At 42.6% G+C, this 27118-nt stretch overlaps 1 long non-coding RNA gene across 1 annotated transcript; it reads left to right on the top strand.

Annotated features, from left to right (window-relative positions):
• The first annotated feature begins 7013 nt into the window (after window positions 1-7013).
• LOC119305945 lies at window positions 7014-8248 on the top strand. The gene is made up of 3 exons (XR_005148806.1): window positions 7014-7294; window positions 8098-8146; window positions 8222-8248. It is a non-coding gene; the product is annotated as an uncharacterized LOC119305945 (long non-coding RNA).
• The last annotated feature ends 18870 nt before the right edge of the window (window positions 8249-27118 follow it).

The raw sequence follows: 27118 nt of genomic DNA, 5'->3' as shown, positions 1-27118 counted from the left end.
GTGGAATAAACGTGTGTGAATATACTGATTACACGCTGGGCGTCTCGTTCGTGTCACGATCGGGAGGTGTCGGGACGGCTCTGGGCTCTAGAGTCGTTGCGAGTTTGGCAACTGTTCTATTTCTCTGCTCTGGAACTGAAAGTGTGTGCGTTGGTAACGGTTGCTGTCGGGGTTGGCGTGCCGCTCTGGGTAAACTGGGTCGGGAACTTTCTCGCGAGGGATCGATTCGACCTGGCCGATTCAGAGTCACTTGGTTAAGTGGAACGGTGGATGGATGGACGGATGACACGTTGAGGTGGAAGGTAATTTCGTTTCGGTTCAATTAGTTTGCGTCATGGCTGGGATCTGCAACTTTGTCTGCACCCGCGGTAGTTCATGCGTACAAGCCTTTGACACCCTTCTTCTACCGCTAACAACCGTACGGCTCCACTGCTCGACACGTCGTTTCGAGTTTACTGTTCGCGTCTCAGTGATAGGCGAATCATTTGTTGGACGGCGCTACGCATCGGTCGGCTGACCATGAGAAAAGATTGGCCAGCTCGTGAGTCGTTCGATGGATGTGATGCCCGCTGTACGATCGTCCCTGTCCTCTGTCTATACCTCATTGCAACACCACTCACGTTGCAAACCTCGTCGCAGTGCGACCATGTTGCGAACCTCGTCCCAATACGATCATGCTGCAAACCTCGTTGCAACAGGACACTGACGAGTGTAGCGTAGGCGACATTGAGCGAAGGATGTTTCATCCCAACGAGCACAACACCAACGACGTTGCCAACCCCGACGGACGTTGTTGCGAGCATCGAAGCCCGCCATGATGCACCCCCTAGACGGTCCTTTTCGCCGGGCACCTAATTGTCCCAGCATCCACCGCCCCGTCGTCGGGCTCCTGCCGACGCGGATCCATGGACCCAAGTTGCGAACGTCGCATTGCGTCACCGCGGCTTGGAGCAGGGTGGGTACGCACGCGGTCGACCTTGCATTGTGGAGGGGGTAAGCCATGGCCGGGGGGAAGATGTCACCTTGCAGGCATAGTTTCAAATAGTGGAGATAGCATCCACTATTGCATCCACAATAGCGCTAGCGCAATAGCGTCCGCTACTCTTCAGATTAATTGTCATTACTTTTTTTAATGATATAGAAATATACACAATAATCTAGTGCATTTAGAAATCCGCTACACGAACATAGCACCCGCAATATTGCCGCTATCCGCATTCCGCTGCGTGGACCCCAATCCGCTACCAGCCCGCTATTTAAAACCATGCTTGCAGCACGCGTAGCCCAGCGTTGCAGCGACAAGATCCACCTAAGGCACTACCAACAGCCTTGTCTGGTTCACCTATGGGGCGGCACCATGAGAAGTGCGATGGCGGCAACAAGCATCGCATACATCAGCGACGAGGTGAAAAGGAGAAGATAAGGTAGGAGACAGGTGTGCGGCGGAGATTTTTTTCTGAAAATACCGAACGTGGTGCATGGTGTGTGGGTCCACATGACACGTTAACGAGGTAATCCCCACCATGTAGGCCCATGGAGAAGCCCAACTATGGGCCCATGCCCAAAGACATCCATACCCAGTATAGTACCGCCATAGGTCACCGACTAGTTGGTGGTGTCCCGCATTAGGGGTCACTCCTATGTCAGATCTGGGAGTCACCCGGAAAGGTCGGATTATTCGACCCATCCGCGACCCACCTTGTTGCTAACATTGAAAAGTTAATCGAGGTCCTCGCAAACGGCTAGAGTGAGGTTGAATACATGGATGAGGAAGTTAATGGATCCTCCGCCAGCCTACCGACTGCCGCCATGCTTACGGGCAAGTGGACAACAACTTCCACATACGACATCTACATGGTAGACACCACATGCAACAACGGTGGAGGCAAAAAAAACGATGTCGGAGGTGGCAACGGTGACGACAACATGAACAATCTAACATATAAAAGCTGCTAGAGTACCCGCCATTCCAGGGGCATTCGCGGCGCGCATGCGTCTGGCCGCACGATCTGCCTCGCTGGCCCGATTTTACAGTGCTGTCAAAAATCCCGCGGTTAGTTTTTTTGGACATTGATCTTTCATGCTTGAGTGAATGACGTGTGGGGCTCCTTTCCTCACGGGCCCGTTTTACAGCTACATTGAGAAGAAACCTCGGGGTCCCGTATGTTCTGTGCGCGGTGGAATCAGGTGAAAACCTAGCTGCCAATCCCCTCCCATCCTCGATCTCCAGACCCCATGCCTCGTCTCTCCTCCTCTCCTGCTCACGACCGCCGCCGCCGCGCCCCTTCTCCTTCTCCTCTGCCCAGCGCCGCCTCTCCTCATCTCCTTCTACCGGATCCTGCCGGATCCTCCCGCATGCCGGCTTCTCCTTGAAGAGAAGGGTCACATCCGCAGGAGAAGAGGGGTGGCGTGGGAAAATTGAGGAGTAGCATCGCAGCTGGGTCTTGACGGTGGGGGTGGAGGAGCAGGGGAGGCCGGTGGTGAGGCCGGTGGTGGGGCGAAGGAGCAGCGTGGCCGGTGACCGGGGCAAGAAGCAGCGGGGGCAGCGCCGGTGACCGGGGCAAGAAGCAGCGGGGGCAGCGCTCCCATCGCACTGGGGTGGAGCTGCAGGGGAGATGGGGTGGTAACCCCTTGTTCATCATGGCTTCTATTGGCTTGCAGGTATACTCTGGCTAGGTTGTTCTTTCTCTAACTTAGGCTATGGTTGCAACCGTTGGCTGTTTTGTTGGTCTTGATGTATTTGCTTTTTTATAAGCTTATAGTTTGAAAAACTATATACAATGATTCCTAATTTGATGCCAATAGCTCCTGTGAGCATCCACTGTGACGGGTTCTTGTGCTGATTACCAGAGGCAGCAGCACAGTCGTGGAGTACATGTACATCAATGCTGCCGGCAGCAATGACACGAGGTGGGCGATTTGACCAGCGCAACATTCTTGTGTGTTCATTTAGACATTCAGGCAAGAATCTGGTCCTTGTCTTTCCATGCACGCCTATATTTTTAGACACTCTTGTTTCTGTGTATGCATACACATAGAAGAGATTAAATATGTCTGAAACATGTGAATGCATGCATATTTTTACTGGGCTCGAAACATATCTGACCTCTGCTGCTCAAAATATCTAGGAGGAATTCTAAATGCCCAATTTTATCAATTATTTAGTTTAATAAAGTTTGTCCCTGATTCTCAGTCTCTTAGGTACAGTATGTTAGTTCAATAAAGGCCATTCCTGTCCTTAGTTTAATAGGTACAATGAGCTTTTCAATTTGTCGTTCTCATCTTGCTTAGAGTGATTTTATCTTCGTCTTTATGCACACAACTTTTATGATTTCAGTCTCTAGATGAAGCTTTTGTGGCCAGCAATGAAAACTGCTTAAATATGAGCCCGCCCAGCCACCCGTCATCCACGACCCTCCTCCTTAAGCCCTTCTTGTCTCTTCAGGCAGGTGAGCTCCTTCCTCCCCCCTCCTCTCTCTCTCTTTTGATTTTATGCTGGTAGATGTGTTTGATGTGGGTTCTGCTGCTGCCAGGCTTGGCTGCTGCTTGGCCTAACTCTACTTGTGTTGTTGCTATGTGCTACTATATGTTGTTGGTTGCCTCCTTGGTTATTTGTGAATCTGAAAACACTTTGTGAGAAGCAATGATTGAAGAGAAGGCTATGATCCAATGGGAAGAGCTTCATTTTCAGTTTTTTTTAAGAATTGATGAAGGACATGTCATATGTTCAGTTGCTAACATTCTCTCTATGGTGTATGCACTTGTTGTTCATTGCATCGGAGGGAGAGGAAAACTCTTTGTGAGAAGCAAGGTTTGAAGAGAAGGCTATGAGCCATTGAGAAAACCTGAACTTTAGTTTTTAATTTAAGAATTGATGAAGGATATGTCATATGTTCAGTTCCTTACATTTTCTCTATGGTGTATGTACCTGTTGTTCATTTCATTCAAGGGAGAGGACAACAAGAGTAAGAAAGCCTTGCAACATGAAGGCAGTACCACGCAGCACCAAGTCAAGCGCATTGGCCTCGATCGCAAGAGACCAGTACCATCAGGTTTGCTTGACTGCTTGCTAGGTTAGTGGTTCATCTCTTATTCTTCTTCATGTAGGAAATAAAAGGTGCACATATAGAAGAGTCCATACTGGGCATCCTTTTCTTTTTTAGTTTTTGCAATCCATGGCAAAGTGTGTTATATATTTTCATAATTCTTACCACTTACTTATTTTTTCAGCAGCATAGATTTAAATGCAGTAACGCGTGTTTATGCTTTGCAGCCCGGCATCGAACAACACCCTTAATAAAGCTACATGGTGGACGCTAATTGTCATAATTTGACCGACAAATCTGTTTGAATAGATTATACACGATTGATGTGATTATTAGATGATTGCAGTCTACCCCAGGGTGAGTTTATCCTTTTGGTTTATGCAAAAATGCTTATTTGGCTTCATGTGTAACATGAGTTTTCAGTATCTAATATTTGTTCTGTCCAACATGAGTACATGAGAAAGAAGTGCTACTACTACATTACTGCTGCTTTCCAAGGGAAAAGAGAGTTCAATTGTAAAATGAGATGCCAGGTATTGAGGGCTAGACTGTACATGGCAAAGATTAATTTGTTATGGTGAAGCCAAAGCTTTAGTGTTTGAGTCATTGGGTGTCATCTTTGTTAACTTATTATTAAGCATATCAACTATGTATTTTGTCCCACATAAATGAGAAAAACTCTGTTTTTTTTGACATCATGACTCATTGTCATGTCTAAATATTTGAATTTTATATTGATGTTTTGATCGTGGATGCCAAAACATCACAGTTTGCCTGATAGAGTTAATTCCATTATAAAATGAAGATCCTTCCATCAATTAGATAGCTTTTATTAATTTGATTTTTCTATTTTGAATATACATATTGGTTATTTGGATGCTTTCGTTTGAAAATTTGCATAGATCAATGAGGATTCAGGCGGCGGGGAGGGGACTGGTGATAGGAAACATGGGTCCAAGAAGAAATCAAAGACCATGGTGAGTTGTTCTCCCTTTTCAAATTTAAAGCCTAGACTAGAATCGGTCAATTGTGATTTGGCAATATGATTAGGATAGCATAATATTCTGCTAATAGCTTCACGAGGTAATTATGTCAGCTATATATGTGTTTGTTTTTTACTGTAGTGAGATCACTTATTTTAATTTAGAAAATAGAAACATGAAGTGTGGTTATAAGAATCTAATAGCAGATGTTCTTAGCATGAACACGCTTTGTAATGTACCTACTGACTAATAGCACAATCATGACTTGGCATGCCCGGTTTTACTTTACGAAGAGTAGTATGTGGTGCTCTAATATTCAACCGTGTTCTTGAATTGGGAATTATGTTTATAATAGTTAAAGTGCTTGTGTGTTGGTCTGATGTATATAAGCGAAAGAAAATAAAAAACGGGTGAAAGAAGGGAACTTCTTGCTTTTCTTTTCCTTTTGTTTCTCTGTTTGATAATTACTCCCTATGATGGGCAGGTTTGAGAATAGGAAACGTCCTACTCTTTGATCCCTTTTTGTGTGAACGGCTCGATGGCAAGGGTGGCTATCTGCTCCTCGCTCTATTGGTTGTGTCTTTGTCTTCCTCGTGCGATGCGCCACACGCCTATTTGTTGCTGCTGTGTGTGCGTGTCTGTGTTGTGATGTGCATATGAGCACGTTTATGGTGTGTGCGCGTGCGCATGCGTGTGTGCGTGTCTGTGTTGTGATTGCGTGCGTGGGTGTGTGTCTGTGTTGTGATTGCGTGCGTGGGTGTGTGTTGTGATGTGCATAGGTGCTAATCTTGCTGCAAGTTGTTGGCTGGGTCTCTTTCTCCCTAGGGAAGGCATAGTAGACCTCGGGGAAATCAAGGATCTTGCGGTGGCTATAGCGATGCCCCTATCATCTCATCCCTCTCTCTATGTGCTTCTCTCCATGGACAGCAACGCCATGGCCAGATCGATGGTTAAAGCCGTAGGTGAAATATATTTCTCTTTATTAGTCATTTGTGACAAGCACACTCTTCCTTGATTCGATTTTCTTCGGGATGTGATTATTTACTGTTTTTCTCTCGATGCAGCATTTTCCCTTGATTAAGTTCAAAAGATGGCGCTCGTTGCCAGCGGGATCTCGAGGAACATGTGACCTCCATGGTGTTCACTGCTAGACGGTGTGGCAAGGAGGGGTACCTTCTGCGGTGATCTTTCTTGGGGAACCCTGGGCAACCGTCATTCAGGTCTCCTACTAAAGCTCCTCCTCGCCACCACGGGTGCACGCCATGTCTTCCACCCTGACATGTAAGTTGCGTTCCACCCATCCCCATCTCTCTCGTTTATGTTGTCTGATTGAATGATTATGGTGATCTCATGATTGTGGAATATTTCTTGCTCTTCTGGGCTTGTGGAAGTGGCCACTTATGGAGGTTGATTGATTTGGTTGGTTCGATAGGATCCCAACCTGAGGAGAATGATGGTTTGGAGATGGCTAGGTAATGTGATAGATTCAGACATCTTATTTGTTGGATGTGTATTTCTTTTTAAATAGGAAGTATGTTCTTATTTGATTGCTCTACAAGGTCTCAAATAGTCAGCTACCATCATTCTTAAATCAAAGGAAAGATTACTGCACTTGTAGTTATGATACATGCTAATAATGAATTGAAAACATGAAATTGTAACCTGAAGGTTTGAGCGTTGTCACCTAACCTTTTCTGTTTATAATGAACACCAGGGTATAAATCTTCAAGTATCTTTCTTGTTTAAGCTTGTGTTCGATTAGCTTGCAGCCGTTGGTAGCACTAAGACTTCACTGGCATCATTTACAACCCTATTGGCTCTCTTTGCAGCGGCCTGCGGGGCATCGAACAGACTGGCAGCGACCCCGATGGAGTGGAAGGGCTCGACAGGCGCTTCCAGGCAGGAGAGGCTTGGGGGCCTCGTGGATTGGGAAGATGGCGGCCACCCGGGTTTCTTCGATCAATCTGCGATCTGGACAGAGCCACGGCAACGCGGGCGTCGGGCGTAGGCGACCGACCCTCTGCAGCCACGCATTGACAGGTAGAAGGCATAACACTCCTCCCACCTTTGCTTCTCCCCTCCTCCCCTTCACTTCCCACTCCTTTCCAATCTAGACTGCCCACCTACGTCCGCATCTTTTTTCTCTCGATTTGTACTACTTGATTCTCTGGTTCTCTTATAATCGTATTTTGATTCCTCAACTTTTAGTTACCTGTCGAGACTATAAGAAGAATTTTGAGGAAGAATTTGATCAAGAAGACCAAGGTGAATTATATCTCTCTTGAACACAGTCACGCCTGTTCCTGCATTTTTGGATTTTTCTGTGTAGTAGAGCACATGCCATGATTTTGTACTCCTCTTCCTTCCGCAACCTTGCCTGCCGAGCGCACTGAGCTGTTTTGCTGTACAAAGAGCCTCTCCTTTTCAATGTGCCATGGTCTCCCTCTCCAGGCTAGCTCCAAACTTCTGCCCCCATCATTCCCATGGTGTCTAAGAATATCATAGGGAAGAGGCTCTGGGAGAGGGGGTTTGGTTTTACTTTTCTGGTTTTGCAACACGATGCGACGAATTTATCTTGCACGTATGGATTTATTCCTTCATTTACCATATGCAAATCTTAATCTTCAATTTGTTTGGTTTCCTATGAGTGGAGATTACTGTGATGCTATGTAAGCGTAAAGTGTAGAGTGAATCAGATATGTGCCAGGCCCATTAATTTAGCTCATTACCTTGCTTCATTGTTGTGTAGATGCAAAACTTGTTTTCCCTTGTGCTGAATTTGCCACTATTTTTCATTTCTTCTCATTATGATCTAATCAAAGTGACTCGACGTATTTGAGGCTCTCGTGCATGTCTGGTTTGGACTTGCCCTTATCTTTTACCAAATCACTAAACTAAATTGTATAAATAAAATAGACCCCCTCCTTTCCAACACCTTATATATTATTAGAGTGAGCAATAACATGTTATCATATTCGGTTTCTTGTGAGCAGCACTTCAGTTTAGATTGTCATATACTCTTTGGTATATAGCATTTTTTGCTTATATCTATTGCCTATTTCGCATAGAGAGATGGTTTGCTTTGGAGAGGAATTAGATAAGGCCCATGAGTCCTAAGTAAGTGTGATAAGCAAGCCCTGCACTTCTATTTACTATTTAGCGTCAACTAAATTTTTGATAATGGCATTTCAGAGATAATACAATCAATCCAACTGTTAACTTTGGTGTGCTTTTTGGACGGACTAATATGAAGACGCTGGCTAGCTCGCATTGCCATCATATAGTCTAGAAGCAAGGGCAAGGATTATAGGGAAAATAAAGGTACAATGCTCCCAATATATTTTACCTTCTCGGCGAAGTTTTGGTGCTTGCGCAAGAAAATAACACCATCATTATACCTACTGCTCATTTTTTATCCAGGCAATTAGCCATCAGTAGGAAAAGCCAACTAATTGTACTTTCTCTATTGCAGAGGTGAAATTACTACTACTTTTCGAAAGTTTTTTTATGCATGTTCCCCTTTCTTAATCTTCTATTTTTTCAAATGTACATACCTGTGCTTATAATCATTATTACACTTGGTTCTACTGCAAGAGCATACTTTATCTTTCCATTTCCATCAATCCATCTTGATGTGTGATCGGGTTGTTGTGTGATGCTGTTAGCTATTGATATGGTGTCTGCTTATGTCTGTTCATAAGTACACCCTTTGCCTATTGTTCGGTTGAGACGTATAGCAAGCACAAGAAAAATCTGCTAATGAGTCCTTAGCTAGCTTTTGATATTTTAGTCCTCTGGCCTTGTTCACACATAGCTCCAGAATTAGGGAACTAGAAATAACTGATTCTTGTCCCCAAAAAACAGCTAGGTAATTTTCATAGACCTTCTGACCTTCATTATTATATGCTTTTGCATTTGTTGCATTCGTTCTTTCAGGTCGTTTCATTATTTTTCCATGTTGGCTTTAGGATGCCCAGTGTATTTCAGCTCATAGGTACATGTATTGTGTATGGTTTATTTGTCCTATCTGCCGGTGTCTGAGCATGACAAGCAGCAAAGAGGGAGGGGGGATTTTTCAAGTACAAAGCAAAATGTGCACAAAATAAATGCGGCTCACAATGTCATAGCATAGACTGGAAAAAATATACATTGTATATATATCATAAATACTATTATCCAGTGCTCACGATTTATGTTCACATAGATACATGGTAACAACAACATACCTGGTTTTGTGGATAATGACTACTCCAGTGCCACAACTGTAGAATACACTAGACTGGTCAAAAGTGCTCCATTGCCTCAATTGTAGAATACACCGGACTGGCCAAAAGTTGTCCATAGCCACAACTGTAGAATATATGTCGCAGTTTGACCTTCATACTCTCAATTTGAAGCTTTAGATCATCCTGTTTAGCCAAAAAATATCATAAATTGCACATTCATTTGGGTAAACATGTTGGCTTTCATGTAGTGATATTTTTCTTTGGCAGTGTGCATCGTATGATGCTGAGGCCTAGAGATGAACCCTTCCATCATCTTAAAAGAAAAAAAGTTTGTACCCAATAGAATGAAATACTTTTGCCCAGGGTGAAACAGCTACCTGGGCATGAGAATGCCTAAGGTCTCTTGCAGTTTCTGAAACTGCTGCCTGCAGATCAAAGATATCTCAGAAGCTATCTCCCCGGAAGCTCCTGTAAACTGAATCCCCACTGCTGCTGCTACTGAGCTGCACTACTAATGTGATTGATTGTGAATTTGTCTTTGGGGTTGTATCAGCATGGTAAGAGATCTCGCTGCCAGCACTGCCTAAAGGGCTAGCTTCAGGATTGACCTATTTATATTTACGAGTGTGTGATCACATTGCGATGGCAGAGATGACTGGCGGAATAATACCGTTGATGTTCCATTTCTGTCAGCCCACTCTGCTGTAGACAGAATAGTTAGTAACACTCTAATACACTTCTTTTGTATGTATTCAGTTGATAGGTGTAATCAACAATTTTCAGAAAACAAAATCAAATGCAGACTTGAGTATTACCTGAGGGCGCACTGGAAAGGCTTCCAGAGCTAGGAGAAGAAACGGTTGAAGAAGATATGGTCTTGGGTGTTTCACAGGCATCAGGTGTAAGAGTGCACGAATGACAGTTTGCCCTTTGAAACGACGTACGCCGTACAGAAGCTTGGAATGCATTCAGAGATTTTTGTTGAAGTCTTGCTTCCTTTGAGCTTCCTGCAAACAATCAACAATGGTAGCCACACGATTAAGATTACACAAGGCATTTCTTATCCTATACTATACTGGGTTTTATTCTTTATAAAAATTGTTCAGCCTAAATTTTCTGCAAATTTCCATATTGAACTTGGAACCAAGCAGTTGCAGTGCAACCTTCAGTGTTAGGCCGGTAGCTGGGGAATTAAATGAGAAGACAATGATAATCCTACCAAATGCTTTTCTCACTATATATCACAGTGCTCCAGCTAATCATCCTAAAAGTTTTCCAAGACGTATAGTGGTAACATTAGACACTACCAACATCAAACGTGGTGTAGAACTGAAATTAGTATGACAGAGAGAACTAATAAAGGGGTGAAAGTTTCTTATGACAGTAATATCGTCCGTTTTCGTCCAACCAGTTTCGTAAGTTGTCCTTGGTCGTCTATGTTTCTGCTTGGTAAGTTATGTGGGATAGAATTCGAATTTCTGTTATGGGCCACTGAAAAATTGCCCCATGTGCTAATCTTTTGGACTTGTTTTGTAATTAATAGTCTCACCCTGCTTCTTTACATCAAATCCTAGCAACTTATATATGTGCTAGATATGCAAGAATCAAACAAGCGAGCGAGGCCTGCCGCATAATGCCAACAATCGAAAAACATCTCCTCCGACGAGGAAGACCAGGCTGCTATCAACAACCAGCGAGCGAGGAAGGAACCAAAGAATAGAAATAGCCCGTCGGCTTGTGCAGCGGCGGAGCATCCTGAAGACCCCTGTGACACTAAAACCCGTCGGCTTGTGCAGCGGCGGAGCATCCTGAAGACCCCTGTGACACTAAAAGAGGGGATGGAAGGGTGGATGGAGGAGGAGCAGAGAATCACCTCAGGCGAAGGAGTTGGTGTCGCAGGCGACGACCCCCGCCAGGGGAAGTGGTCGCGGCCGCCGTCCCAGTCGACGAGCGTGTTGGCGACGTTGCCGAAGCACGCCTTGACGGACATTAGCGCCTCCCCCGTCTCCTATGCCGCCGCTGCCAACAGCCCAAGCACCGCCGCACAACGACGGCCCTAAAGCGACTGTCCTTGCCTTCTCCCTTCTCCGCCTGCGCACTCCGTACGGGATCGAGAAATCTCCTCTCCGGACCCACCTTGTGTCCGTCAGGGGAAGAAGCATAGCCGTGGTGGTGTGTGTGTTTTTTTTGACGAGTGTGTGGTCTTGTGTCAGCGGGGAGGGGAGAAACCGGGGGAGATGGACACGACCTGCGAGCGAAGAGAAAACTGGTGATGTGTACACGTGGAGCACCAGCACCGACGAGCAAAGCCGCTGTTTTTTTTTCTGAAAGGAAAGCGGCTGGTTTGGGAGAACGTGTGTGCACACATGTCGGACTGGTTTACAAGACGGGTAAACATATCCGAGTCCATCACACGAACGTGTTACTGTGCGCATGTATTTTTTTTTGTGAATACGTGTACGCATGTATTTGTTCTCCGAACACATACATTGCTGGATTTGATGCTATATATTTTTGTTATCAGGTTGGATTTACCTCAGTTTGTGTCCCTCACGAACTCAGACCGTCTAAAAATGTGAAAATTGGATTCCCGCAAAAAAAACATAAAAACAGGAAGATTAATATATAGAGTAGTATAGCATGCAGTCGAACAAAAAATATAAATTGTCTTCGGGCATTGTTGATCCCAGTTCATACGAGTGCCTAATAAACCACCAATGCCCAATCTCCATGAAGCTATTGTTCCAGATTTAAAAAATGATGTCATGCGTGACGTTCCTAAGACGGACATATTGGAGGTGGTATGTATGAACTTGGCAACCACCATATACATTCTTTTGACCCAAACATTGATGCTACGAAGGAACAACAACAGTTGCATCCAAGTAAAATTACTCTACAAGTGTCGGATGCTCAACATTTTAATTGTCTAAATGGCAATACAATCTGCCAATGTGGTATGCAGAATATAATCAATTTATTTTATCCTAAATCTGTATAGTTAGTTATTCCATTTCTGTTTATGTGTTGGTTAGTTGCACTATATGATATAGCTAGCTATGTAGTTTTCTTTATAAAGTCGGATTAAATAATCTACCGCAAGCTACATTCGTAGCTTTGTTTTGATGTAAGTTCATGCTTTTAGTCTATCGTGCTTCCCATTATCAGGCTTAATACGCCTGCGCCAGTTATATATAAAGACGCCATCTAAGTATCTCCTTGCATTGGTATGCCTGGACCATAATGCTATCAGGATCAATAAAATATGCCATCTAAGTATAATGGTTTTAAATTTTAATGCTTGGTTTGCTTTGGCTACTTGCACCAGTTGCACAAGCAGCCTCTGTTTTTATTCCACATACCCAAGGGCAATATATTTTGACCTTCTATCTTTGTTCAACTGCAATATCTCAAATCGAAAGGCACAAACTTATTTTGAATGGTAACTAATTGGATCCGACCACGAGTGAGCCAAGGGATTGTTGTACTCCCTCGCTGTCTTTTCCAGTTTCACTCACTGCCAGAGCAAGAATACTATGTTTTGGTGGGGTTTCTTCTGGAAACAAAGACAACATATCTCGATGTGAAATGCTTCGACCGTCACGTTTTAATGTTAGCCATTATTAGGTTTATGAAAAAGTATTTCACTACTACCATGCTTCTATTCTGCATGTTCTTTTTGTCATAGGATGCATGTGACATCATTAGTATTAAGTATGAGGTAGGGGTTTTATGCCTTTTGGTAGATCTCAAGGTCTCATTGAGTTTTATGGATGGTAGTACCAGCAGAGGGGGTCTAATAGTTGGAAGTTACCAGTGAGAGAGAGCAAACATTTAATAGATATGCCTGTGTGCTGGTATTAATCTAACCATGCTTATGTATATGGGTGACGTGCTTTTCCATAAATTTGTCTGTTTGCAATTTATCTTTTGCCGAGGCAAAGGAAATGGTGTGTGTGTGGGAGAACTAATATATTTTAGGACGATGGCTTAATTGCAGGCAGGAAAAAAGATTTGGAATGTATATGGCAAAATGAAGGACAACAATATCAAAACCTGGTCTACAGGAACCAAAGATGAAGAGTTGTTTAGACGATGAAATCATGGTCAATATTGATGGAACATGCCGTGATGGCTCTACCTAATATCACGATCTTCATATTTTTCCTATTGGTAGCAGATACAAGACTCAGCTAGGGGTTAAGAGACCAGCTCTGCCTATATGATGCATCTCTGCTAAAATAGTTTGCCTTATAAAGCCAATATCAAGTGATTTCATAACTTTCTTTTGAGCTATCATGCTACCATGTAATGAAATATATAACATTGTGTACTAAGTATCTGTTAAATTGGCTCTAAATCGCTCTCACTTTCATGGCTCACTCTCGCTTTTTGCACCATGGGCGCAACGGGTCGTCTAGCATGAACAAAGGGCAAGCATATGCTTTCGCCTTCAAATGCAATTCCGAGGGTCTGCGCCTGATCATCTACTCAATATAAGCAAACTACAAAAGCCCCTTGTTATATAACTTAATATTAGTATAAATGCCTACCAAGACTTCTATGGTTATCATCCTTTTGGATCTTATGTAATCCACTAAGATCATCCTGTGCATTTAGCTATCGGTTATTTGCTGCTTAGACTGCTGTGTGGTATGCTTTTGAAACAACCATGATAAAACAAATATATGCTTTCGTCTTCAACTGCACGTCCAAAGGCCTCTGCATGATTTCCTATCAAATCTAAACAGATCACAAGAATCCTTTCCTACATGACTTAGTGCATCATTTTTGATCTTATCATCTTATGTAAAACAAACCATGACAATCCTGTGTGCATGACTATCGCTTGCTTGCTGCCTATAGTATCATGAGCTATGCTTTTCGAAGAACAATATGTTAATGCACACTCTTTCAATACTTGACTTACACTCGGCCTTTGCGCCATTGGCGCAACGGGTCATCTAGTAATAATAACAACGGCAATAAGGCTAATTTCGACGAAAATGCCGATGAGCTAAACAACAACCTCAACCTCAATGAGTCACTTAACAGCCCCAACCAAGACGCACTGAGGCTAAGGTTGGTCCGTACGGCAAACAAGATAGCAAACGAGAAACACAGGCTTCGGGAGGAGCAAGCCTACCTGGGAGACCGCTGGAATAAGCTCTTCCAGGCCGAGGAGGTGCTAAGTCCAAGTTGAAGCAAGTGATGAACAATAAAGCATCGCCTAGCTACTATAAGAACCTAATGAAGGACCTCGACGAGGCTGCCGAGGAGAGCACAGTGTCCAAGCGCCAGAAGGCCAAGGCTCTGCATAAGGAACATTGTGTACATTAGGAATATTGTACATTTTTTTATACACACTGTATATTTTTTATACATCAGGAACATTTTTTTACATGTTTAAAGTTTTCCAAATACATGATTAACAGTTTTTAAAATATAAAATTTTATTTCTTTTTTTCATACACATTATATGTTTGTGTATACATTAGGAACATTATCTTACACTTTTAACATTTTCAAATACATGATTAATATTTTTAAATATATGTTTTTGATATTTTTTTCTGAATACGCCTTGAACAGTTTTTCAAATACACGTTGACCATTTTTTAACTGATAGGAAGCATTTTTTCAACTATGTGAAACATTGTATAAACATTTTCTAAAAATGTCACAAACATAATTTTTGAAACGTGTGAACATTTTCATAAAAATGTCACATAATTTTTTCAAATGGTACGAAACATTTTTTAATTACTCAAACCTTTTGTTTACATTGTATAAACATTGTTTAAGTGTCATGAACATTATCAATATTTTTTAAAAGTTGCATGAAGATTTTTCTAACAGCACGTTGTCATTTATTTTAATGCACGATAAATTTAGGTAATAATTTTGGACCGTTACACCTTCCGACTATTTGGAATTTAATCCGAAATGTAGAATGATTATTTTTTCAACTAATCACACGCCTGACCAAGTGAGCGCATGCCATTGTGTCTCTTTCCTAGCCCACAAGCGAATACCGGGACTCATAATGTACGCAACACACACAAAAAATAGATGATTCAGCAAAATATTTTTTTGAAACTTTGAAATATTTTGTAGGTCAAACCCGTTGGTCATATTGAAAAACTTTTTTTATATAAAAATTTCATCGTGACAAGACCTTCGAAACTAGATCCATGTTTATATGTTTTAATGACCTTTTTTCGGGTCAAAAGTTATCACGTCTGGACTACGTAAATTATCACGGTTGTGGTATATAACTTATCAAGTTGTTTACCCCTAAAATTACCAAGGCATAAAAATGGTTCCTCCAACTTTCTCCTCACATGCACATGCATGTATGCACTACGGGACAAAAAACTGATATCATAATATATTCTCCATCATTTGAAAATGCAAAAGTTTTGTAGCCCAGACGAAAATTGTGCCCTTACGTCCAACGCCATAGGAACATTCTTATCTTGGCTGGAACCTGAGTGTTCCATAATAGCTTCCATGATTTCTCGTCCCCACGCGAATTGGAAGAACCCGAAGTGCCATCTAGCCATGCTTCTCTCCGCTGCCGCGTCGTCACCAACATTCCATAGGCCGAGCAGACCGAGAAAGAGTCGTTTCTCTCAAAATTCCATGCCCAATAATAGTTGATATTCCTTGTACATATGGGGATCCCCATGATAGCTGGAACATCAATGGGCAGAAAAGTTTCTTCGACTCTCTGTATATCCCACGTGGCCATCGTGGAGTTAATGAAATCCGGCGCTCATCTCTGGGGTTACCACACCTTGCTGCCATGGGGGCGCATCATCTCGTCTCTGGGATCCAATTCTACATTCATACATCTGTGGAAGCTCCGTTGCTTATGCGCTTAATGAGTGCTTGTTTTAGGACTTCCATGCCTTCCATGATGGGCCTCCATATTTGACTTGGGTGAGACCCAATGTTTGCATGCAATATAGATGACGTTGGGTGTTGGGTTCTATGGTAGGGTGCATCGACTGTAAATTAAAATTTTCTACGCGCAGAACAACTAAGAACATGCTACGGGAGATGGATCACAGATTGTTACCACTAGACCCGAAACCTACCTTTGTAACTAACCAGTCACGGAGTAGCGTTTGGTCGGTCCAAAGCAAGTCTGTCACCATCCCGAGTACATGCGTCAGCTCAGGTCTTAGGACATAGAACGTATGTTGTACTAGAGACTCACAAATGACATATCGTTGTGTCTCATAGTTGGGTCTGTCCGACTCGGACCTTATCTCGACTCGGATTCGACTACGTCGAATCCGACCAGATCCTTCCGAGTCCATATTATCCGGTTAGCATCCAATGCTCCATGGCTAGTGAGACTAAGCCATCGACCGTGTCATATGCTAGTTTAGTTAGTTGAGCGTCCACACAGCCCTTTCGACTAGGGACCTTTTAGGACAGTCATTATACAATGTATAGTCCCACAAACAAGATACGTACTTGCTGATACACATCATTGATAATGTCCAAGAACTATCTTTATTCATAAACACATAGGAAATATCATCATACATGATTGCCTTTAGGGCATATCTCCAACAGTCTCCCACTTGCACTAGAGTCAATCAAATAGACATCGAATGCCCATAGCTCTAATGTGCCCCTCATGCTTGGGTTGTGGAAGCGGCTTAGTCAATGGATCTGAAACGTTTGCATCCATGTGAATTTTGCATAACTCTACATCACCATTCTTTAAGATCTTACGTATCAGGTGATATTTCCGATCTATGTGTCTGACCTTGTGGTGATTCCTCGACTCCTTAGCTTGTGCGATGGCACCAGAATTATCACAATAAAGGTCCAACAGTTTCACCGAGGATGAGAAAATACCAAGATCATCCAGAAAATGCCGGATCGAAACACCTTCCGTCGCAGCTTCACAAGCCGCAATGTATTCGCCTTCTATGATAGAATCGGCCACCGTATCTTGCTTGGAACTCATCCAGATCACTGCTCCTCCGTTCATGACGTACACGAATCCGGACTGTGATCGACAATCATCTCTATCGGTTTGGAAACTAGCATCGGCGTAACCCCTTACGACGAGCTCTTCGTCACCTCCATAAACTAGGAACATCTCTTTAGTCCTTTTCAGGTACTTCAAAATAGTCTTTACCGCTGCCCAGTGACTCTCACCTGGGTTGCCCTAGTATCTACTTGTTAGGCTTATTGCAAAAGTAACATCAGGCCTTGTACATATCATGGCATACATGATGGATCCGATTGCCGAGGCATACGGAATCCTACTCATCCTGCTTCGCTCATCAGATGTCGAAGGACTCTGAGTCTCGCTCAGCCTTATACCATGTGAGAGTGGCAAGAACCCTTTCTTCACCTCACTCATGTTGAACCGCTTCAACATTTTATCTATGTACGTGCTCTGGCTCAAACCGAGCAGCCTCCTCAATCTATCTCTATAGATCTTAATGCCTAAAATATAGTCTGCCTCACCAACGTCCTTCATTGAAAACTTGCCATTCAATGACTCCTTGACCGAGTTTAGCATCGAAACATCATTTCTGATCAGTAGTATGTCATCCACATACAAGATCAAAAACACTATCGAGCTCCCACTTAACTTCTTGTATAAACAAGCGTCCTCTTCGCTTTTGATGAAACCGAGACCAGTGACGACCTCATCAAAACGAATGTTCTAGCTCCGAGATGCTTGACTCAACCCATAAATGGATCTCTTGAGCTTGCATACCTTACTAGTGCTACTCGGATCGACAAAACCCCTGGGCCATATCATATACACGTCCTCGGTTAAATTTCTATGAAGGAAAGTCGTTTTGACATCCATCTGCCATATCTCGTAATCGAAATATGCAGCTATAGCTAGTACGATCCTCACCGACTTCAGCATCGCTACCGGAGAGTAAGTCTCGTCGTAGTCAATTCCTTGAACTTGTCCATAACCCTTAGCGACAAGCCGAGCTTTGTGGATCTGAACATTTCCATCCACATCGGTTTTCTTCTTAAAGACCCATTTGCAACCAATGGTCGTTACGCCAGGCGACGGATCAACCAAGTCCCAGACTTGATTCTCATCCATGGACTTTAACTCGGATCTCATGGCTCCAGCCATGCCTCGGAATCTAGGCTCACCATCGCTTTTGCATACGTGGCCGGCTCGTCACTTTCTAGCAACAACACATCACGCACTCTGCGCAATCTTTCCGACCTCCGTGGTTCCGGTGCCGCTTGATAACCCGCAAGTATACGGGATCCGTTGTAGCCTCTTTCGGTAAGTAAGAGTGTCGAACCCAACGAGGAGCTAAAGGTAGAACAAATATTCTCTCAAGTCCTATCTGCCACTGATATGACTCTACGCACGCTTAGTGTTCGCTTTACCTAGAATAAGTATGAAACTAGAAGTACTTTGTAGGTGTTGTTGGATAGGTTTGCAAGAAAATAAAGAATATGTAAATATAAACTAGGGGTTGTTTAGATAAAGAAGCAATAAAGTAAATATAGAGAGTGTGGAAAAGTGGTGGTAGGAGTTGTGGAATTGTCCCTAAGCAATTGACTACGTTACTAGACCGGTAATCACTATTGCAATTCTATTTGAGGGAGAGGCATAAGCTAACATACTTTCTCTTCTTGGATCATATGCACTTATTATTGGAACTCTAGCAAGCATCCACAACTACTAAAGATCATTAAGGTAAAACCCAACCATAGCATTAAAGCATCAAGTCCCCTTTATCCCATATGCAAACAACCTACTTACTCGGGTCTGTGCTTCTGTCACTCACGCCACCCACCATAAGCAAATCATGAACATATTGCAAACCCTACAACGGGGATCCCTCACGCTTGCGCGACATAGAGAGCACTATAAGACAATACCAATAATAAAACATGCAACTCAAACCAATCATAGCAATTCATCAATCACCAATAGTACAATGAAAATCTACTCAGACATGATAGGATGGCAACACATCATTGGATAATAATATGAAGCATAAAGCACCATGTTCAAGTAGAGGGTACAACGGGTTGCGGGAGAGTGGACAGATGAATATAGATGGGGGAAGATGATGGAGATGTTGGTGAAGATGATGGAGGTGTTTGTGTAGATCGCGGTGATGATGGTGGCCCCCGGCAGCGCTCCGGCGCCACCGGAAGCAAGGGGGAGAGAGCCCCCCTTCTTCTTCTTATTCCTTGACCTTCTCCCTATATGGGAGAAGGGTTTCCCCTCTGGTCCTTGGCTCCCATGGCGTGGGAGGGGCGAGAGCCCCTCCGAGATTGGATCTATCTCTCTGTCGCTCTCTGTTTCTGCACTCTCAGACTCTGCCCTAGCATCATTTCTTTTATATCCGGAGATCCATAACTCCGATTGGATTGAAACCTTTGCCCAGATATTTTTCCAAAAAATAGCTTTCTTGCGGCTGATAACCCGCAAGTATACGGGATAGTTGTAGCCTCTTTCGATAAGTAAGAGTGTCAAACCCAATGAGGAGCTAAAGGTAGAACAAATACTCTCTCAAGTCCTATCGGCCACTGATACGACTCTACGCATGCTTGACGTTCGCTTTACCTAGAACAAGTATGAAACTAGAAGTACTTTGTAGGTGTTGTTGGATAGGTTTACAAGATAATAAAGAGCACGTAAATAAAAAGTAGGGGCTATCTAGATAAAGATGCAATAAAGTAAATATAGCGAGTGTGGAAAAGTGGTGGTAGGAGTTGTGAAATTGTCCCTAAGCAATTGACTACATTACTAGACCGGTAATCACTACTGCAATTCTATTTGAGGGAGAGGCATAAGCTAACATAGTTTCTCTTCTTGGATCATATGCACTTATGATTGGAACTCTAGCAAGCATCCGCAACTACTAAAGATCATTAAGGTAAAACAAAACCATAGCATTAAAGTATCAAGTCCCCTTTATCCCATATGCCACAACCCCCTTACTCGGGTTTATGCTTCTGTCACTCAAGCAACCCACTATAAGCGAATCATGAACATATTGCAACACCCTACAGCGGGAATCCCTCACGCTTGCGCGACACGGAGAGCACCATAGAACAACACCAATAATAAAACATGCAACTCAAACCAATCATAGCAATTCATCAATCACCGATAGGACAACGAAAATCTACTCAGACATCATAGGATGGCAACACATCATTGGATAATAATATGAAGCATAAAGCACCATGTTCAAGTAGAGGGTACAACGGGTTGCGGGAGAGTGGACCACTGAATATAGATTGGGAAAGGTGATGGAGATGTTGATGAAGATGGCGGAGGTGTTGGTGAATATCGCGGTGATGATGATGGCCCCGACAGCGTTCCGACGCCACCAGAAGCAAGGGGGAGAGGGGCCCCCTTCTTATTCTTCTTCCTTGACCTTCTCCCTAGATGGGAGAAGGGTTTCCCCTCTGGTCCTTGGCTCCCATGGCGTGGGAGGGGCGAGAGCCCCTCCGAGATTGGATCTATCTCTCAGTTTCTGCGTTTCCCGATTCTGCCCCTTCACCGTTTCTTTTATATAGGAGATCTGTAACTCTGATTGGGGTGAATCTTTCGCCCAGATTTTTCTCATAAAATTAGCTTTCTTGCGGCAATAGAAGGGCATCAACAGCCTTACGAGTGGCCCACGAGAGTGCCAGGCGTGCCCAGGGGGAGGGCGCGCCCCCTGTCTCGTGGCCACCTCGGACACTGTTTCGCGTTGATTCTTCCTCCGGAAAATCCCAAATATTCCAAAAATATTCTCCGTCCGTTTTTTCCCATTTGGATTCCGTTTGATATTGGGTTTCTGCGAAACATAAAACATGCAACAAACAGGAACTAGCACCGGGCACTGGGTGAATATGTTAGTCCCAAAAATATTATAAAAAGTTGCCAAAAGTATGTGAAAGTTGAATAATATTGGCATGGAACAATCAAAAATTATAGATACGATGGAGATGTATCAGCATCCCCAAGCTTAATTCCTGCTCGTCCTCGAGTAGGTAAATCATAAAAAAATTGATGTGGAATGCTACTTAGCATAATCTTGATCATATGTCTAATCATGGCATGAATATTAAGACACGAGTGATTCAAAGAAATAGTCTATCATTTGACATAAAAACAATAATACTTCGAGCGTACTAATAAAGCAATCATGCCTTTTCTAAACAACAAGGCCAAAGCAAGCTTATCCCTACAAAATCATATAGTTTGGCCATGCTTCATTTTCGTCACACAAAATGCTCCCATCATGCACAACCCCGATGACAAGCCGAGCAATTGGTTCATACTTTTTAATGCACTTCAGCTTTTTCAACCCTCACGCAATACATGAGCGCAAGCCATGGATATAGCACTATAGGTGGAATAGAATATGATGGTGGCGGTTTATGTGGAGAAGACAAAAAGGGAGAAAGTCTCACATCGACGCGACTAATCAACGGGCTATGGAGATGCCCATCAATTGATGTCAATGCGAGGAGTAGGGATTGCCATGCAACAGATGCACTAAGAGCTATAATTGTATGAAAGCTCAAACTGAAAACTAAGTGGGTGTGCATCCAACTTGCTTGCTCATGAACACCTAGGGCATTTGAGGAAGCCCATCGTTGGAATATACAAGCCAAGTTATATAATGAAAATTCCCACTAGTATATGAAAGTGACAATGTAGGAGACTCTCTATATGAAGAACATGGTGCTACTCTGAAGCACAAGTGTGGTAAAAGGATAGTAGCATTGCCCCTTTTCTTTTTTTTTCTTTTTTTTTCCGGTGGGCTTCTTTGGCCCCCTTTTTTATTTAGGCTTCTTTGGCCTTTCCCATTTTTTCTTTTTTTTATGGGGCAATGCTCTATAATGATGATCATCACACTTTTATTTACTTACAACGCAATATTACAACTCGATACTAGAACAAAGATATGACTCTATATGAATGCTTCCGGCGGTGTACCGGGATGTGCAATGATCTAGCGTAGCAATGACCTCAAAAAATGACATCAAAAAACAGACAAGCCATGAAAACATCATGCTAGCTATCTCACGATCATGCGAAGCAATATGACAATAAATTCTCAAGTCATGTATATGATGATGATGGAAGTTGCATGGCAATATATCTCGGAATGGCTATGGAAATGCCATGATAGGTAGGTATGGTGGCTGTTTTGAGGAAGATATAATGAGGCTTATGTGTGATAGAGCGTATCATATCATGAAGTTTGGATGCACCGGCAAAGTTTGCACCAACTCTCGAGGTGAGAAAGGGCAATGCACGGTACCGAAGAGGCTAGCAATGATGGAAAGGTAAAAGTACGTATAATCCATGGACTCGCATTAGTCATAAAGAACTCATATACTTATCGCAAAAGATTATTAGCCCTCGAAGCAAAGTACTACTACGCATGCCCCTAGGGTGATAGATTGGTAGGAAAAGACCATCGCTCGTCCCCGACCGCCACTCATAAGGAAGACAATCAAAGAAACACCCCATGCTTCAAATTTGTCACACAACGGTTACCATACGTGCATGCTACGGGACTTGCAAACCTCAACACAAGTGTCTCTAAAATCCACAACTACCCACTAGCATGAATCTAATATCACCATCTTTATATCGCAAAACTATTGCAAGGAATCAAACATATCATATTCGGCGATCTACACGTTTATGTAGGATTTTATGACTAACCATGTGAATGACCAATTCATGTCATCTCTCTAAATAGATATAAGAGAAGCAAGAGAGTTTAATTCTTTCTACAAAACATATGCCCACGCTCTAACAAATATAAGTGAAGCGAAAAAGCATTCTACAAATGGCGGTTTTCTATGTGAAGAGAAAGAGGCAATCCAGACTTCAAATGATATAAGTGAAGCACATGAAGCATTCTATAAAGCCATACTCAAAAGATTTAAGTGAAGTGCAATGAGCATTCTATAAATCAACCAAGGACTATCTCATACCAGCATGGTGCATAAAAGAAAAGTGAAAGCTAAATGCAAAAGACGCTCCAAGACCTGCACATATCGCATGAACGAAACGAATCCGAAAACATACCGATACTTGTTGAAGAAAGAGGGGATGCCTTCCGGGGCATCCCCAAGCTTAGACACTTGAGTCTCCTTTAATATTTACTTGGGGTGCCTCGAGCATCCCCAAGCTTGAGCTCTTGCCTCTCCACCTTTTCCTCATATCGAGACCTCCTCGATTAGACACTTCATCCACACAAAACTTCAACAGAAAACTCGGTAAGATTCGTTAGTATAATAAAGCAAATCACTACTATAAGTATTGTTGCAAACCAATTCATATTTTGTTTTTGCATTGTGCCTACTATAATATAGCTTTTTCATGGCTTAATCCACTGATATAAATTGATAGTTTCATCAAAACAAGCAAACTATGCATCAAAAACAGAATCTGTCAAAAAAAACCAGAATAGTGTGTAGCAATCTGAACATTCACCATACTTCTGGTACCCCAAAAATTCTACCAAAATTAGAAAAAAAAATTGTACAGCAAGACAGTGCAAAAGGAATCAGAACCATTTGACGTTCCAGTTTAAAATGTAAAATCGCGCACTACAGCCAAAGTTTCTGTCCTGCACCGCACAAACCAACAAGCATTGTGAACATCCTAAAGGCAAACCTTGGCACATTATTTTTATAATACAATGGAATTGTACAAGGGGAAAATTATTTTTGATGAAAAGTTTCTGTAATTAAGATTCACAAAGTTTTCGTGAGCATGAACAACGTTCAAGGAGCTCTCCCACTTCAACAATGCTTGTCTCTCTAATTTCACTTCCCTTTTTGAAAAGTTTTGGGTTCCCCTCTTTATTTTTTTATTTTTAGACTGTATGAAAGCACACAACAGAAATAAATGACTCTCTAAAACTTCCGGGTTGTCTCCCTGGCAGCGCTTTCTTTAAAGCCATTAAGCTAGGCATTTAGTGCTCAAGTAATGAATCCACCCGGATCCCAAGGTATGTCAAAGCCAATTTTAATTAACAACGATTTGTAATTTAGTAGTGAGCACAAAGTAACATAAATCAAGCAATGACGAAGTCTAACTCTCTTCCTATGCATCGGCATGTCATAAAAGAACAATTCATGCACAACAAGTAAAGGCCAATGCATAGTATAAGCATTTTCTTGCAACTTTATCATATTGGAAACATAGAGAGGTGGATATATAGTTCCTCTTTCATAATAATTGCAAGTAGGAGCAGCAAGCACATGCATATTACATTCATCAAAATCATCATGTGCAATGGTAAAAGGCAACCCATCAATATAATCCTTACTAAGCGCACACTTCTCCAATATAGTGTAGTCGGGAGAATTCAAAAAGATAATAGGACTTTCATGTTTAACATAAGGAACTATAGCAAGTTCATCTCCATAAGCATAATTCATATTGGCATCTTGGCCACAAGCATAGCAAGCATCATCAAAAAGGGATATTTCAAGAGAATCAACAGGATACTAGCAATCATCATAGCAATCATCCTTCGGTAAGCACGAAGGGAAATTAAACAATGTATGAGTTGAAGAGTTACTCTCATTAGAAGGTGGGCACGGGTGATCAATCCGCTCTTCCTCCTTTTGTTCTTCGCTCTCCTCCTCATCTTTTTCATCCAATGAGCTCACAGTTTCATCAATTTCTTCTTCCATAGCTTCCTGCAAAATATTAATCTCTTCTTGGACAATGGAGAATTTCTCAATATATAGTTTAACATAGGCATTAGAAGCATAATTATCATAACAATATTCAAGTATGGCAAAATTTTCAGATTTGTAGAGAGTAGCATCATACTTTTCAATCAAAGAAGCAATTTCATAAGCACCCTTAAAAGCAACAAATTATTCAATTTGTTGAACATCATAGTAATTATAAACACCCTTAGCATACGAAGATACGATTCCATTATCAATAAACTCACATTGGTAGGGAAGGTGTTTCTTAGGATTTTCAGAACACCAAGTAGTATCATATATTTCACATAAATTCCAAGCATAGCATTGCAAACGATGAATTTGATCCAGTAAAAGTTTCCCTTTTTCAGATATACGGTGTCGCACATAACAAGCATGCTCATCTAAAGATTTTCCCTCAACTAAGCTAGTTGGGGTTTCGGCACGATCACAAAGGGATTGAAGATGATCCAAGTAAAAAGCTTCAGGAGTGTGATAGATTTTGAGTGGTTCTTCAACCATTGGTTCAGTAGGTACAACTATTTTTTTTGGTATTTTGCGTTTCCTACCCATAACTAAAGATAGAAAACAACTCAGAACAACAAATAAAAATTACTTAGTGATAAAGCAAACAAGCACACACAAGAATATTCACCCCACGCTATGACTCCCCGGCAACAGCGCCAGTAAAAGGTCTTGATAACCCGCAAGTATACGGGATAGTTGTAGCCTCTTTCGACAAGTAAGAGTGTCGAACCCAATGAGGAGCTAAAGGTAGAACAAATACTCTCTCAAGTCCTATCGGCCACTGATACGACTCTACGCACGCTTGACGTTCGCTTTACCTAGAACAAGTATGAAACTAGAAGTACTTTGTAGGTGTTGTTGGATAGGTTTGCAAGATAATAAAGAGCACATAAATAAAAAGTAGGGGCTGTCTAGATAAAGATGCAATAAAGTAAATATAGCGAGTGTGGAAAAGTGGTGGTAGGAGTTGTGAAATTGTCCCTAAGAAATTGACTACATTACTAGACCTGTAATCACTATTGCAATTCTATTTGAGGGAGAGGCATAAGCTAACATAGTTTCTCTTCTTGGATCATATGCACTTATGATTGGAACTCTAGCAAGCATCCGCAACTACTAAAGATCATTAAGGTAAAACCCAACCATAGCATAAAAGTATCAAGCCCCCTTTATCCCATACGCCACAACCCCCTTACTCGGATTTATGCTTCTGTCACTCAAGCAACCCACTATAAGCGAATCATGAACATATTGCAACACCCTACAGCGGGAATCCCTCACTCTTGCGCGACACGGAGAGCACCATAGGACAGCACCAATAATAAAACATGCAACTCAAACCAATCATAGCAATTCATCAATCACCGATAGGATAATGAAAATCTACTCAGACATCATAGGATGGCAACACAACATTGGATAATAATATGAAGCATAAAGCACCATGTTCAAGTAGAGGGTACAGCGGGTTGCGGGAGAGTGGACCGCTGAATATAGACGGGGAAGGTGATAGAGATGTTGTTGAAGATGGCGGAGGTGTTGGTGAAGATCGTGGTGATGATGATGGCCCCCGGCAGCGTTCCGGCGCCACCGAAAGCAAGGGGGAGAGGGCCCCCATTCTTCTTCTTCTTCTTCCTTGACCTTCTCCCTAGATGGGAGAAGGGTTTACCCTCTGGTCCTTGGCTCCCATGGTGTGGGAGGGGCGAGAGCCCCTCCGAGCTTGGATCTATCTCTCTGTTTCTCTCTGTTTCTGCGTTCCCCGATTCTGCCCCTTCAACGTTTCTTTTATATCCGGAGATCTGTAACTCCGATTGGGGTGAATCTTTCGCCCAGATTTTTCTCATAAAATTAGCTTTCTTGCGGCAAAATAATGGCATCAACCGCCTTACAGGTGGCACACGAGAGTGCCAGGCGCGCCCAGGGGGGAGGGCGCGCCCCCTGTCTTGTGGCCACCTCGGACACTGTTTCGCGTTGATTCTTCCTCCGGAAAATCCCAAATATTCCAAAAATATTCTCCGTCCGTTTTTATCCCATTTGGATTCCGTTTGATATTGGGTTTCTGTGAAACATAAAACATGCAACAAATAGGAACTAGCACTGGGCACTGGATCAATATGTTAGT

Source organism: Triticum dicoccoides, chromosome 5B (genome assembly GCF_002162155.2).
Source record: "Triticum dicoccoides isolate Atlit2015 ecotype Zavitan chromosome 5B, WEW_v2.0, whole genome shotgun sequence".
Lineage (NCBI taxonomy): Eukaryota > Viridiplantae > Streptophyta > Magnoliopsida > Poales > Poaceae > Triticum > Triticum dicoccoides.
This window is presented reverse-complemented; position numbering and strand designations above follow the sequence as displayed.